The following is a 14,117-nucleotide window of genomic DNA, read 5'->3' as shown; positions in this document are numbered from 1 at the left end:
TGTGTGTGCGTGTGTGTGTGTGAGCCAAGCCCTGTGTTTTCTTTTTCTTTACCATAATGTTTATTCTTATTATGTCCACTCAGAAATTAGATCCTTTAGCATGTCATTGAAACTGAATAGCTGATGTCTTTTTGAGAAGTTTAAGTATACTCTGAAATGCGAGGATAAACTGTTTTTCAAAAGTCATTTTCTTGGACAACTGAAAACTGTGTTGTAAGCTACAATTTAGTCGATAAGTTTTCTCAGTGGCATATTAAAAAGAAAAATCCACCATAGAATGTTGCCCTTCAGTGCAAAAGTGTCTTAACAATGATATTAATAAAACACACTGCATAAAAATAAACTGAAGAAATATATTAAAAGATATTTGGTAAAACTGAAAACACATTTCTGATAAAAACTTGTAGTCTACTACTAACAGAAGAATGCATTATTAACAAGATCCTTTAAATCATCAGCTCATATTCTATTCCACAATGAAACTGTTAGGCTCTTTAATTAAAATCTGGAATATGACTGATAAACTTTCTAGTGCTATTATTAAAGAAATGAGATACAGTTTAGTAAAATGTATTGAAAGTGTTACTATTGTAGATTATTTGAATGCCTGCCTAGACAATTGCAGAAAGTAGGCAAAATACTATAAAATACTATATAAAGTACAGTGATGCCTGTGACACAAATGTGCTTAACATTATCCATAACATAGCAACTATAAGTTAGAAAATATATGTGAAATATTCAAAAGTTAAGTGATGAGATTTGTTTTATTAATAGCAAATGTAATTATGTAATGAAAATGTCAATATTTGAAATGGAAGATAAACCAGTGAACTTTAATGAAACACTACAAAAATCAAATTGATTTGTGTTTAGATTGTGTAAGAAACTATCCTTTAAGAAACTACTACTTAATGGAATTGGTGGTGTAGCATCAGAGAACATCTACAACTACCTAAAAACATATTCAAGTAATTTATCCTTTTTACATGTATATCTGAGTTAGGCTAGAATTTTAAATACTTGAAACAACATATCACAATAGATTGAAGACAAAAGCAAATGTGCAAATTTAGGAGTTTTTCGCTAATTGATATTAAAGACAATGTCATTGTTATCACCAATTTGTTTTTGTTTTGTAAGTATATTTATATAAATATAGATGCTATTTGTATTCATGTGTACTTATTGTTATTGTAAATGAATTATTATTTTTTAAAGTTTTTTGTCTTAATTTTTATACCGTTACTAATAATAGCTATAATCTACATAAACAGTATCCCTTTGGGTCCTCAATAATTTCTAAGAATATAAAGTGGTCATGAGGTCAAAGTGTTTGACAGATGCTATCATAAAGTAACAATAATATTCTTTTAGCAGGATTGCTGGCAGAATGTACTTAGTACAGAATCAGATAGTGCTTTTTTATACTAGTTTTTGTTTTCTCTTGTAATCATAAAATATGCAGTATTCCATTATATGACAATAATTGGTTGAGTTTGGTACATTTGTGGATTCTTGAGTTCCATCAAAATGCAATAAGGAAATGTTACAGGATTATCATTCATTGTAAAGAGCAAACTTTAAGCATTTTATTTCAATTTTATTTGGCGCCAATATGAGCTACAACATCTATGCATTTTGGGTATTTAAATTACAAGTTTTCTGCTACATAAGATCTACTGCTGTTAACCATTCCTTGCATTGGTCTATCTTCTGCCCAAGATTCAAATTGGAAAATATAAGCAAGATGTTTTAGAAGAACCATGTACTGTCTGCTAGTGGGCAGGCTTGACAGTTGTGACAGTTGGGGATTGTAAATTCTATCTTCCCTTCCAAGGACAAGTGAGTATGACCAGGGCTTGGCACCATTTGCTTTCATATCCTTCTCTATAAAATGGGAATGATGCTAATGGTTCCCTGTGGTGCTCTGAGAATGGAAGGTTACTCAAAAACTACTGTGAAGTGCTCAGGTTTGAAGTGTCACCCTGCAGCAGTATATTTAGAATTTGTAGAATTGTGAAAGGATGAGTCAGCTTAAAAGAAGATTATCATCACAAATGAGACTCTTTTAATGGAAAGAACTTTAAATATTGAGTCCCATTCATTCCTGGAACTAGAGACTGGACTTAACCCTAACAGCCTTACTGTTAGGTTATTGGTTAGTGAATATGAACAACAGGTAATAACGATATATTCAATTGAATATTAACAATATTCAAACTTAAACAAAATTTTACTTGGTTCTTCTAAGAAACAGTGGAGGTTGGAGTAATATATTACTTAACATGATTTTGTGGTACTTTCCTGAACAAAAGACTCCCCAGAACTTTGCTCACATTCACATGCAGCTGAACCCAGTCAGGGACATCCATCTATGACAGGACATAAATCTAGTCACAGTGGGCTTTGGATTTTCTCTCATGCATTAAGATGCAGTTAACCTGGCCTGTGTATTTGTGTTAGATGAATCTGATGGAGACATGACTTAGACTTAGCCCTGTTTGCAGAAGGGATCTGATGAGAGAAAAGGAAAACAGGTGCCTGTTCTGAGATGAGGTTTAATATGACAGGTAACATATGGCATCTAAAGGAAGTACAATAGCAGATGGATTTCTAGCCATGACAATAAAATTCAGGGACTCTTGAAATAGAAGAATTTCAGTAGCCAGGTATGGAAGTAATCAGTGAGGATTGGTGGGAAGACTAGGAAGCAATTAGTAGAAGGGGCATTTTTCTACAGTATTTAATTAAGGTCTTCAACCCCTATTGTAATTATCAGAGATATATTCAAATCTGTAATAATGCTTTTGATAATTTTTTTAATCTTCCCAATCCCTTTCTATAATCTAAGCACCACTTTGGGTATTTTATAAGCATTAGCTTATTTAAAACTCTTAACCAGTTATGTGGACAAGAAAATGAGGCACAAAGTATTATTTGCCCAGAGTCAGAGATTAACTTTGAGAATTATTTGCTACTATGTCTTAATTTAAATCCTTATGAGTTTGACGCCAGCATTGATATTTTTACCACTGCAGTAAAGTGTTTCCAGAATCATCAGCATAATTTTTTAAATGTGGAAAATTCTAGATTTTTTAAATGCTGTCTTGAAAATACTCTAAGGAGACCTGGCCAGTGGACTTGCTTCCACTGAAAAGTTTAAAGTTTCCAGGAGAGCAGTAACATCAAAATGACATTCTCTCAGCAGGGGAGGGGGTGGAGGTGGGGAGACCTTAATCATAGATATGTTTTTCAAAAAGCTATGAATCCTTGAGTTAGACAGAATAATGGCCCCCAAAGATACCCATATTCTAAATCCTGGAACCTGTGAATATGTTACCTTACATAGAAAAAGGACTTTGCAGATGAAATTAAATTAGTGTCTTCCCGAGGAAGAGTGTCCTGGATTGTCTGGGCAGTCCATTGTCATTCCAAGGATTTTTTTTTTTTTTAGCATTTCAAGTTTTTATTTAAATTCTAGTTAGTTAACATATAGTGTAACCTTGGTGTCAGGAATAAAATTTAGTGATTCATCATTTACATATAGCAGCCAGTAGTCCCCCAACAAGTGCCCTCTTAATGCCCATCACTCATTTAGCCCATTCCTCCATCTACCTTCCCTCCATTGACCTTCAGTTTGTTCTCTATTAAAAGAGGGAGGGGGGTAGTCAAACCATAAAAGAGATTTTTAATCACAGGGATCTTTCTAAGTGAAAGAGGGAGGCAGGAGAGTCAGTGTTAGAGGAAGAAATACAACAGCAGAAGCAGAAGCTAGAGTGATGGGTTTCCTGGCTCAAAAGATAGAAGGAGGTCATGAGCCAATAAATGTAGGCAGTTTCTAGAAGGTGGAAGAGATAAGTAACAGATTTTCTTATAGAAGCTCTGGAAGGAATGCAGTCCTGTAAAGACTTTGCTTGACTTTTGGCCCTAAGAGCCATTTCAGATCACTGATCTCCAGAATTGCAACTAATACATTTGTACTGTATTAAGCCACTAAGTTTGTGGTAATTGGTTATGGCCACAAGGGGAGTCCAATAAGTACATTCAAATACCAATATTTTTTTTAAATGTTTTTATATATTTCTGAGAAAGAGAGAGCATGAGCCAGGGAGGGTCAGAGAGAGAGGGAGACACAGAATCCGAAACAGGCCCCAGGCTCTGAGCTAGCTGTCAGCACAGAGCCCGATGCAGGGCTCGAACCCACTAACGATGAGATCATGACCCGAGCCGAAGTCAGACGCTCAACCGACTGAGCCACCCAGGCGCCCCCCAATATTAACATCTTGCTTAAAAACTGTCCCAATTCATTTTGAGTTCTTAAGCCTTGGGTTCTGGATAGCAGGTTCTGGTTCACCTCCTGGTGAAACTAATACCACTTAATATCTCTTATGGTTTCTGAAAATACTGAATACTGGATTTTGTAGCATAGTTTTACCTGAGCTCATTATCTTAAGAGCTAAGGATTCTATTGTTTCCTAAGTTGCACAGATCTTGGATCACTGCGATGAAGATCTAGGATGTTCTTTTGAGACTTTAGACTCTTTAAAAGTGAGGCTACTGAGGAATTCGCAATTAAATGAATACCACTTCCAGGACCCCAAAGGAGTCATACCTATTCCGTAGGATGGAGAACTCAGGCAGAATGCAACTGATGTTGCTGGTTCTATTCAGGGATCAGGAAACTCCTGGCAGACTTTAAACTAGATAAGTAATTGAGGACTACTTTGGATTTCATGTAATTTAAGACTTTGGATATGTAGCTTTTGATACTCAAAGTTTAAAGCCAATGGTCTTGAACTTCAATTTCTTTGATCTTTGAATTTTAGTTTTCAAAGTGATTATTTTTATTTATATTTCCCCTTCAGAAATTTATAACAAGAGGGATTTATATTTAAATTTGGCTCATCTCTGTATTATTTGCTCATTATTGTTGCAGTATCTTTATGTTTCATCTTAATTTGGCCTTTTATTTTCAGTTTTATGTAAGCCGTTGCTTAAACTGCCAGAAAAACAGCTTGAGACTATACTTAGAGTTCTAGATGATGCCTGTAATTTACCCTGTGCCGCTGGCTAACTGGGAAAAGGTGGGAACTACTGCCTCAAATTTTGCACCATATCAGACAACATGGATATGTCTCTAGTGGATTTGCATTTCCATATTTCTAGAGGTCCTCATCTTTCAGATGATAATTTCATAATTTCTTTTGTGAGTTCAAACAGTGCAGACTAATTTGACAGTCCACAGGCTTGCATATGTTATGATGATGAAAGATATTCACTGAAACAGCTTTTTATATATATTTTCATTTTTTTAATGTTTATTTATTTATTTATTTTGAGAGAGTGAGCATGGTAGGGGAAGGGCAGAGAAAAAGAGAGAGAGAGGGTCCCAAGCAGGCTCCAAGCCAATTCAGGGCTCACTCCCACAAACCGTGAGATCATGACCTGAGCCAAAATCAGGAGTTGGACACTTAACTAAATGAGCCACCCAGTTAAGTGTCTTTTTTCTTTTTAAAGTGTACTTAGTGAAACTTTCATTTCTTTTCTAACACTCTGTAGCTATCCTACTCTCTACCATATATTCTTATATGTGGGACAGTGGGGAAGGAAAATAAGAAAGGAAATACTCCCACGCTCAAAAAAAAAAAAAACAACTTGCCCTTGGCATGGACTTAATTAGAATAGAATTCTGATCCATGGTAGAATGTGCTAGAAACAAATTGTGGAGCATCCACCAGAATTCCCAGGAAGACCATTGGGAAACAGACGCCTGAATGACTGCAGAAAACCATTGACTTACTATTGATAGATTGGCAAAAATGACTGGGAATTCTGAACTGAGCTAATTTTTTCTTCCTTTTGAGAGAAAGCCCCCACAGGGTTTTTCCTTTTTTTCCTCCACGTAGTCTTATAGGGGTACCTCTCCACATCAGGAACTTCTAATTCCACAAAATAGCCTACAGATATAAACAACTTTTCTAAACATGGTCCCTATTTATATGAAGGTGATATATTAGCCTCCATTTTTAACTCTTTGTTTTATCTGTCGACTCATTCAGACAGGGACAGGGAAGAAGAGTGCCATTTACTGGGCATACTTCAGAAATTCCAACATGTTTTCCTGTCAAAGACTATGTTAAAATACAAATACTGTACAGTATTTTAAACTAGACTATGAAGGATTGTAGAAGTGAGGAAGGATACCCAGACATGTGCACACACACATGCACACACACACACACACACACACACACACACTCCTACCATGGATGTTAATGGGTTTTTGCTGTACTTTTTATTGAGGTAGATTACTCCTTTAAGCTACTAAACTCCAAAAAAATTATAGGGTTACTGAAGAAAAAGCTAAGGATAGAGCTTACTCAGGAATATGATGCCAGTCTCATCAGAGGGAACCTATTACAAAGGCCAGAAGCAAGACAGAATAAGTGGTAAAGTGCATTAAGGAACAAAAACAAACAAATAAACCAACCCTGGTGGGAAGTCACTGGAAAATGGGCTTACATTTTGAATCAGAGTAATTTCCTGGAAACATCATTCTCCCTGTTTAAGTACCGATGCCATAAGGTTCAGTGACAAAATCTTTAGCAATATAACAGGTTTTCTTACATCAGTTTCTTGATCCATGCTGGCACGTTTGCACAACGTGAAACCCTAGTGCTAATGGAGAGTGCAGGGGGTAATATCCATGGTAAGTGTTTTGCAAAGGGGAAACAGTCCACCTGTTAATGTAGAAAAGTTTATGCACAAACACTCAAAGTCCTCTAGAGGCAGAAACATATGGAGAAAGTAGAGCAGGCAATGTGGAGAGTCGGTGTCTGATTTCTGTCTTCTGTGCATCTCACTGCTGTGAATACACGACATTTCTAAAATGATTCCGATTTGGAGCAAAGTTGCATAGGGGCAGAGATACGTGTGAGGTCAGTCTATGTCATGCTCAATGTAAAAAGAAGATAAAATATATATTTTGGGAATTCAGTATAAGATTGATTTCATTTCCCCAATGTACAGTACTCTGAAAATCCTCATGGCCCTCTCATGGGCTTTGTGTTCTGTACACTTCTCACTTAACTAAAGTCAGTCATTAATGTTGTATTATGGATGTAATTTAGTACCATCCTGATGTGCTACAGATTCTGAAAATCATAATGACACACATTTAAAGCCTGTGAATATGATTCTATTTCTTGCATAAAATAAGCTGAAGGCAGCTGAAGCTGCCTTCATAGTACAGTATGTACTATAAAGTATATTTAGTATACTAAGGTATACTATAGTACATACTATAAATACTATATAGTATGCTATACTATGTATACACTATATTCTCCTATGTCTATACTATACTGTACTAGGTCTATAACCTATATACACAGTATACTATGTACACTATGTAAATACTATACTGTACTATGTATTTACTATACTATATATACTGTATATATTCTATACTATAGTTTATTGTGTATATACTATATTATATATACTATGCTATACTGTACTATACTATACTATAGTGGCATAGTATAACAGTAACAAGAACAGACTTCCTGAGATTAATGCTTGCCTCGGTCACACCCAGGCTATGGGATAGCAGGTAAACTTGTACCTTATTTTTCTAGTCCCAAAATTGAAACAAAAGTAGTTGTTCTTATCTCATAGTGTAAATATGAGGATGATGGGATTTAATATTTACAATCACTCTTTGTCACAAGTGAGTGATTTACATGTGTGTTAAATTGATTTTAAAAATTAATACTCTAGAAAGCATCCTATATCACCTTATGGGACATTCTATGACCTGAAAACCTGGTCTAGTCCTTTCATATGTATCATCATAATTTATATTCCTCCTTTCATAAAACTTCTTAATCTTATAAAGATGTATCTTTATATGTATCATTTACTTCTAAATAGGGTATCAACTCCAGGACAACAGAGGCATTATTTGTTACTTGTTGATTACTTAATGGCTAACACAGTGCATGACACAGTTAAATGATTTAAAAAATTGCTAAGTAAATGGTAATAAAGAGACCCAAAGTTTAGATTACGCCTGATATACACAAGTGATTGGAACAATACACAGTACACACTCATTTTTTTTTTGTTGAATTGAATGCTCTCTACCTTCAACCACTCAGGCAAAAGATCAGAAAGCTATTAAATGCTTTCATGTGGATCATATGATGAGTTAACTGTAGTCATGAATGTAATGGAACCGTGCATAACATTGCAAGAAAACAGCTTGGGAGTATACATATAACATGGGTTCTGGACAGTTCTCATTCCTTGCCTGCACAACCTCAAAACTTCTAAAGGATACTAATAGATTTTTCAGTTTGAAAACCTAACATAGGAGAAAGGTCCTGATGGACTTGCAGGCTCATGGCAACTCTATTTCTAGAGGTCCCCTCTCTTTAAATTAAGGTTACATTTTTTTGTGTGACTTTTGGACACTGTAGACAAGTAGTCTGCACACTTATATGCATTTTTATATCAGAATACATTTCCAAAGATATATTATAGTTTATTTTTAAATAAACATACAGTTAGCTATATTATTTTTAGTGTAGAGTTCTATACATTTAAGACCCAAATATCTTCATTTAACCACCATGATGATCAGTATGGGAGAATATTCCATCATCCAAAATATTCTCTCATGTTGTCCGCTTGTAGTCACACCTCCTATTTTAATCCCTGACACCATTGATACGTTACTATACTTTTGTCTTTTTTATTATTACACACAAATGGAATCATAGGATATGTAACTTTCTGAGTCCACAATCCATACAAGTTGTTACCTAAATCAATAATTCACTCTTTTTACTGGTGAGAAGTATTGCTTTGAAGGGATTTGTCACTGTTTATTTATTCTCCCACTGAAGACAATTTAGCTTGTTTTCAGTGTTGAGTAATTATGAACAAACAATTGTCAAGTATCTCTTAGGTACCACCTATTCCTCTAGTAGAAGGGATACGGTCATAACAAGTGCAGAAAAGTTCCAATACCCGTTATTCTTAAAGTCTATTGAGAAGTTAATTGTATTAAAAATGTTTCAAAAATCACAAAGTCAATTGTGTGGCTTAAAGTGTTTTCTAGATGCCGAAGATTTTATTCCCATATATTTGAAAGAATGTAACCAAAGGTTGAATTTAGTCTGTTGTGTTGTTCACTATTTCTTAATCTGCATTATGGTTATATGCTAGTAAAACATACAGCAGAGCTTGAATTTAGAATTATGTATACAGGGATACCTGGGTGACTCAGTTAAGCATCCAACACTTGATTTTGGCTCAGGTCATGTTGTCACATTTTGAGAAATCCAGCTCTGTATCAGGCTTTGCATTGACGGCACAGAGCCTGCTTAGGATTGTCCCTCTCCCACTCCCTCTCTGCCCCTCCCCTCTTCTCTCTCTCTCTCTCTCTCTCTTAAAATAAATAAATAAATAAATATAAAAATTAAGAATTACATATAGAAATTTTTCTTTGTTTTGTTCTAAGATTATGTTGCATAATCCATCATAATTTCAGAGGAAGGTCCAGGGAACATGTATTTTGTTGAAGTCCTCCTAAGTGATTCTGATGAACACTTTTAGTTAAGATTGCCTGCTTTAAATTTTTGAAATAGAAGCTGGAAAAACACTGGTCAATATATCACCTCAAAGAAGATGATACAAGCTATAGATTATTTTCCATATGCCATGCCATCATCATGCTATTTTCTAGATGTCATTGTTTTTATGATCTACCCCCAAAAAAGTTATTGGCAATTTATATTCTATTATGAAAGTGTATTAAAGTTGACCCTGGAAGGGACTGTCCTGCCGAGATACATACAGCTGTGATTCAATGTGGGTCCCACTGTCATTTTGAAGCTCATACACGGAGACTTTCTATGGCCCCAAAGGGAAGGCTGTGGATCAATGCGAGCTCTCCCCTAACATTTGCTGTCTTAAAACCGCCAACCACACTTTCAATCTCCAGTCATCTATCCTTAGTTTCCTTTCCCCTATAATTCTGAATTCTCATACCAAATTGACTGAGAAACTAAATTAAGTACATTAGCCCACATCTTTCATTAGCTTTACCAGCAAATGTGCCCTTTCCAAGCAATTCCTCTCATTTATTTAAATCAAAGTGTACACACATGTCTCCTATTACACCTAAAAATCTCCCCAGAAAAATTCACCTGTTTTCTCTATTTGCATGGCAATATGAGTTAGGCCATTTAAATTTTATATGTTTCACAAGAAGTAAGTTACACTTAAACTAACATATCTGATCCATTGGGTGGAAGAGCCAGAAGGAGTGAAAGAGGTTACCTGAGGTATTAGAATCAATTTACAAAAGAAATAAGGTACCAAGCATGAGGTTTATCATTATTTAAAGTACTACTTCTTCCCTAAATAACAGTATTTTTTTCCTCAAATAAGACTACAGATGAGTGATCGATAGGTATGAAGCTCATAGTTCTAAATTGGTACTATTTCCATTGGACAATTTTGGTATAAACAAACTGTGGCTGTGTAGGGAACCCAAACCAAAACCTTTGTATTGCTTTTATTGACTAAAACTGCTTCAAGTTACGAACACATGCTTACTGTTCTGAAAAGGTTAACTCAGCCAGTGAAAATAGTATCTTATTTCTTTTCTTCCCTTTTTAAATCTGTGGATTTATTAAGAGTATTATCAATGGCTTTCTCGGGATAAATTCACTTTACAAAATGGCTTAATATCTGTCCCTTTGGTTCATGACTATGAGGCTAAGCAGGGTTAGAGATAGACATATTATTCACATATTTTTAAAACCCTGAAATTCGAAGTTTAAGATGAATGAGCTCATATGTTCCTGGCTTATTGGAGAAGTAGTTATATAATTCTTTTTTGTGGAATGCTTGATATCCTGCCTGAGAATCTTAAGTTCATAAATGGCCATCCTGTTAGAAGGGGGAAATGTCAAGTTTATACTGTCAAGGTTAGGGGAAGTGAATTCCTTTGACTTACTTTAGGTCATAAGCTTCTTAAACAAGCTTTTAATTTGAGTTTCTTACAAAAGATTATCGGAGGAGCTACTGGGAATTCTTTCTAAAAGACTGACTTATGTACTCAATTAGTGAAGAAGAGTTCTGTCATCTTCCTGGCTTATAGTTCAATGAGGCTTTCTTTATGCTGGCTTTGTTTTTATAAATGCCTAACCAGGTTAAAATAACATTTAAAAGCGCATTTGTTAATGGCATTCGTTATTTCCATTTACATTTAAATAGTGCTAGACAATTATGATGTGATTTAGTTATTTCTTTTGAATATTAACGTTTCACAATGCTTGACCCATCGAAAGCTTTGAATTTAGTTTAAAAATGTGTATAATGCAAATACAGCCACACGTTTAAAATTCCACCATCATAAACATAAGCATTAGCTCCACTTTAAATGACAAGAAGAGATAGAGCTTAAAATGCTCTTTCAAACAATGTCATCCTCATATGAGCTAAAAAATTAAAAAGACAGAGATGTGCTCCTAAATCAATTGTATATTCTTTCATCAAGGGGCTTCTTGTTCTGTTCGGCTTCTTTCCTCATAAGTCTGGAGGAAGTCTGCTTCACTGAGACGGGTGGAACAATCCAGCTCGCCTCTGAGCACTTCTGAATGACAAGAAAGAAGGTTTCTCTTTACCATCTCTTGGGCAACCTGGATGTCTAATTAAACAAACAGACAACCAAACAGGCATTTGTTAGTTTTACACTTTTATGACATAACCAAGAAAAAGAGTTTGTTGTCTTAAGCATATTAAACATACATAACTGCATTTTTCTCTTCTGAACAAAAGAATATTAGAGTAGATGTTCTAAAATGTCAGAGTAAACATTCGCAAGGCAGGAGTGTTCCAGCCTGAGAACACAGAAAACCCGGAGCGTGAAACAGACCAAGGGCACAACACAGCGTTATTTAACGGTGGAATCACATCGCACATGTGTGAGTTTTCTGTTCTAATAAAACAAATAACTACCTTCTTAGTTTTTAAGTTTGGGGAGGAGTGGGAGAATGGTTACTAAAAATGAAGTGAGGGTGTGATTGGATAGCTTTGACTGTTTTTGCTGCTGAGTGGTAAAGATAATAATAGCTACTATTTCGGTTTATAGTTGTATCCCTTTAAATTTCATTTATAATTCCTTTTCCTAAGTCCTGATCACTCTCTCTATTTTGTATCATTATTTTCTCATACCACATTTTACAAATAAGGAAATAATTCTAAGTGACCTGCTTAGGATCACAGGGGCATTAAGTAATGGAGCCAGGGCTTACCATAAGGCATTCTGGCTTTAGACCATGGTCTCTTTCCGGGCACAATGTACTGAAGCATCCTTTAGAAGGATTTTGATATGTACAGTAATTAAAATATTAAAGGCCCAGTGCAGAGTGAAGTAGCAGGCTTTGAAATCTTGGACTAGGACAATCTCTTATAATGAGATTGGTATTATGCTTTCTCCTATGACATGCTTCTGATGATATTTATAACATATCTTAGAGAAAACTAACAATTCCTCAGGTCCTATTTTATTTAATACCAAGTTACAAGTGTTGTTTCTAATCACACTTTTCTTAGTTGAGTGTTTATTTTGTAGAAATAAGTTGAATTATTTATATGAGTTATTTGAAGTTCTTGGAAAATTAAATGCTGTGTAGTCATCACAAGGTATGGATACATCAGGGTACAGTTATCTTAACCACTAGAGGGAACACTGAGACCTAAATCAAGTCTCTGGAGAAACATCTTTTACCTTTGGTCCTACTTTATATTGTCATCAGCCTTTCCTTCTAACCTATACCTCATGTTTTCTAAAAAGAGTGCTAGCTCAGCAGAGACACACATTTGGGCACACCACCAACAATAAACTCATTTGAGGGCTTTATGGGCAATTATAGATCTTTGTTCTGCTAATTTTAATAGCCAGGCATCCATTCTTAGCAGAAGAAAGTAACTATCCAGGGAGACTCCAGGAATATAAAATATTCTATCTACATAAAATATTACAGCTAACCATTATGGCAGGAATATAAAACTTTCTGGCCTACTTTTAGAAAAGGAAATTAGAGTGCTCTGTATACCTTCAATGAAATAAGAAATGCTGATTTGTGATGTTCTCAAAGTTAGAGGAATTCCTTTCTCTCTCTGATCCCTTTGTATAGAAGAATAATTGGTGTGTTCCAAATTAAGGATTTTCTTCGAAGTGAGTTTCTCTGGATCCCAGCCAAATACATCAGCACATTAAAGAAATCAGACTTGCAGAAATCTCTCACAGAGTACCTCAAATGTGTGTTAGGGCTAGGTCTGAGGTAAAACTCTTAAGACTTCTGAAATTCCCCAATTTTTACCCAGAAGCCAAACATTATCTCATTTCAAATACACTATAGACATCCTAGACTACTTAAGATTAGAATAGAGGATCACTACAAATGTCTGTATCCCAGTCTCTAAAAGCAATCTTCTTCCAAAGCCCGTTGTCTAAAGTGATATGGTAATTGGAAGTAAACCTTGGCCTCCCGAGTGTTCATCTGTAGCTCTTTCTATCTTTATGAAGGGACTCAAAGTACATTCTATATCAGTGCGAGTGAAATAGAATCAATGTTGAAATTTGAAATTTTGGAAATCAACCATTCCAGGAAATTGGGAAAATGACTGCCTGAATGGTTGCTGGATTAAATCTATTAAAGAATGTTCAATAAAATTTAATGTTTTAACTTATTCAGAGGAAAAATAAATGTCTACATGTTGAGAATATTGATTCCTACCCCTTTTCCCCACATTTTTTATTCACGCCATTAATAGCTACAATACAGTCTATTCCTAAATATGAAAAATAACCAAGTACATCAATTTGGTGCTTCATGTACTTTTATTGTTTCTATTTCTATATCTGTAAACATACATGTGGACAAATGCAACTGGTTATAATTATATTCTGCATGTTTTCTGTTTCTTTAAACCTACTCAAAATATTCACTATATTTTTACAACAAAACTGACATAATTTTCTGAAACCTTTGAGTTATGAAAGTTTGTAAACAAACCTCTCATTTTTTCCA

This window comes from Crocuta crocuta, unplaced genomic scaffold (assembly GCF_008692635.1).
Source record: "Crocuta crocuta isolate KB4526 unplaced genomic scaffold, BGI_CrCroc_1.0 scaffold442, whole genome shotgun sequence".
NCBI classification, from domain to species: domain Eukaryota; kingdom Metazoa; phylum Chordata; class Mammalia; order Carnivora; family Hyaenidae; genus Crocuta; species Crocuta crocuta.
This window is presented reverse-complemented; position numbering follows the sequence as displayed.